Genomic DNA, 2,654 nt, shown 5'->3' with positions numbered 1-2,654 from the left:
GACACAGCATGACCCATGGTCTGGCAACACCAGGCACTGTGGTGGCTGAGGTCTGCTTTGAGATGCACCTGCCCTGGAGCTATCCCACTAGGGACTTTCACTGAGGTAGACAACAGTAATTACAGACTTTCTCAATGAATCTGGAGTAGCTGGTCCATACAGAGAGCTGCAGGGCTGCCTACTGCCTCCTGCGTTTGTCCTGTCTTTAGAGGCCTCCCTATGAATCCCTCCCTCCCCTCCAGACTTCATCCAAACACAGTTTACTTCTGGTCCTTAGTTTTCTCCTGCCTAAACTTGGACTTGTCTGGTCCCTAATCTCCATACCAACCCAATCACTAATTAACTATATTCTAACTGCTAATCCCACAAACTAACTGGGCAAGGAGTCTAAGATGACTTAACCACAACACTTAGCAACTTACAAAATTCTAACTCACTATCCTACAGAGAACCCTCCAGACCACTGTGAGAGAGCACTGCACTCTATGCTATCACCTCATCCTTTTTAGTTGGCATTAGTATGGTTAGGAGATTATGAAGGAAGATTTGACAGAAATCATTTTGGAGTCATTTGGTTGGGTGAATGATAGTAACTAGCTTATGTGAACTCAAAAGATGATCAGGCAAGAACTGCAAGTCAACTGCACATGCCTGTGAGAAACACTCTCTTCAAACAAGAGCAAAAATGCCAATATTTCCAGTAAGCCAAGCATTAGTAAGCTTAGCAGAGTGAGACCATTCTGAACAAAATAACTCTCTGGTCAGTTAAAACCTTTTCCAGTACCTAATTTAACCATTCTGTGTACCTTCCAAAGTGATTGTGACAGAAAATTGTTCATTTTCCTCGGAGAAGATCATGTGAGGTACTGCAACTAAATCAGAATATAGATTCAGAAATGACAAACTGACAATACCTCATGTGACCTTTTCGTCCATTTGCCTCGTAAATAAATAACCATCAGTTTAACAATAATGTAGATGATCACAAGCTGTTGTCTGTTTCCAATTCCCCTTAAGCAATAAGCTTACTGGCAAAAAAAAAAATGTTCTGAACAGTTTAATATAAGAGATATGAAAAAAAAAATCATTGTTAGTCTAGGGATAACCTAAGTCCCATGCCTGAAATATTTTGCATTTTTCAAAAGAAAGAATTCTTGACTCAGTCTCAACAAAGGGTGAATGACCTTATACTTCATTTTAGATAGATAAGGTCTGTCAAGATTTGAATGAGATTATTGAATGCCTCCTTTCTTTTTGCTTGAATTGATATAGTACATCCTGTGACACAAAATCGGTGATGTCTAAAAAATGCAGAATGAAGAGTCCAAGAAAATAAGAGTGGAAGGAATTATGAATGCATCACAGAAAATTCCTAGTACATGCAACTGAATTTTGAAAAAGACAATGTGCTTTGGTGCAGAGATCACCAGCTAGAACCCAGTGGATTACACTTCTCGGGTGTGGAAAGCTGCAAAACACTGGACTGTGACAACTTAATTGGGAGCCTGGGAAGGAGAAGCACCATGATCCTTCCTCCCACTGATGCTGTTGCTATTATATATAGTGCCTGTCCCCTTAAGTCTCATATGCAAAAATCCCAAAAGCTAACATAGTTTACCTCCCAGCTATCCACTTACTGGAAGGTTTCTACAAATGAAAATTAATAATAAATGGGAGACAATGAACAGTATTGTCATTCAGGGGTAAAGAACACATAGTCCATTCTGCTTGAGTCTACACAGATGATTATTAATGACTATTTATATTATATACATAATTATATAAATTATAACCATCCCCAGATAATCTCCTCTGTGGCAAGTGTAATGAAAGGATATGCAACTTTGAACACCACTTACTAAAATCTTATGTCCTGCACCTATTTTTGGTGCTACCAAGTTAAAGGTAACCCACCCATTTGTTGAGCAGGTGTGCATGGTTCTTTCTAATGGATGCGGATAATAGCCATTGCTATGTTTGGGAACTACAAATTGAAGTTGCTCTTCCTCTCTCTTTTCTTCTTTGTACACTTGTATTTTATTTGCTTTGTTCACAAAATGATTTTAGAAAAAAAATCTTATGCAGTCAGATGAAGGGTGGTTTTAAATTAGGCTTTTTTGACCCCCCCCAAAAAAAAAATGGTCTGGATAAAACTCAGTTTGATCACTCCTCAGTAGGTGTGCTGTAACAAAAAAATCTATCCTCATAAAGAAATTCCATATCCCCAGCTGGGCCCTGGGACCTCTGGGTTCCTGATGATGCTGGAGTGTGATTAAGTCTTGTTAGTATTTATTTTTCACTTGTTACTACTTTTTCCTCTTCCCTTTGGATTACTTCATCTACCCAGAAAACCCTGAACCATCAAAGAAGTTTACTTGCCTCACATTAACCAGGATGGTCTCATTATACAGCTTTAAGCTTTTCCAGGATCAGAGCTTTTGATTGCACATTTGAATCAGGGTAAGTCTTTTTGTGGGTAAGGTAGCCAGCACAACAGGGCTATGATCCTATCCTACCAATCCTTGGTAATATAAGGTAAATAAATAGCAGCGGTGTGAGTCACCACAAAAGTGATATCTTCTAATTGAAAAAAACCTAAACAAAGACAAAATGCACAGGGGACTGCATTTGTAGCTAATGATTCGAATGACTTA

Source organism: Athene noctua, chromosome 1, assembly GCF_965140245.1.
Source record: "Athene noctua chromosome 1, bAthNoc1.hap1.1, whole genome shotgun sequence".
NCBI classification, from domain to species: Eukaryota; Metazoa; Chordata; class Aves; order Strigiformes; family Strigidae; genus Athene; species Athene noctua.
This window is presented reverse-complemented; position numbering follows the sequence as displayed.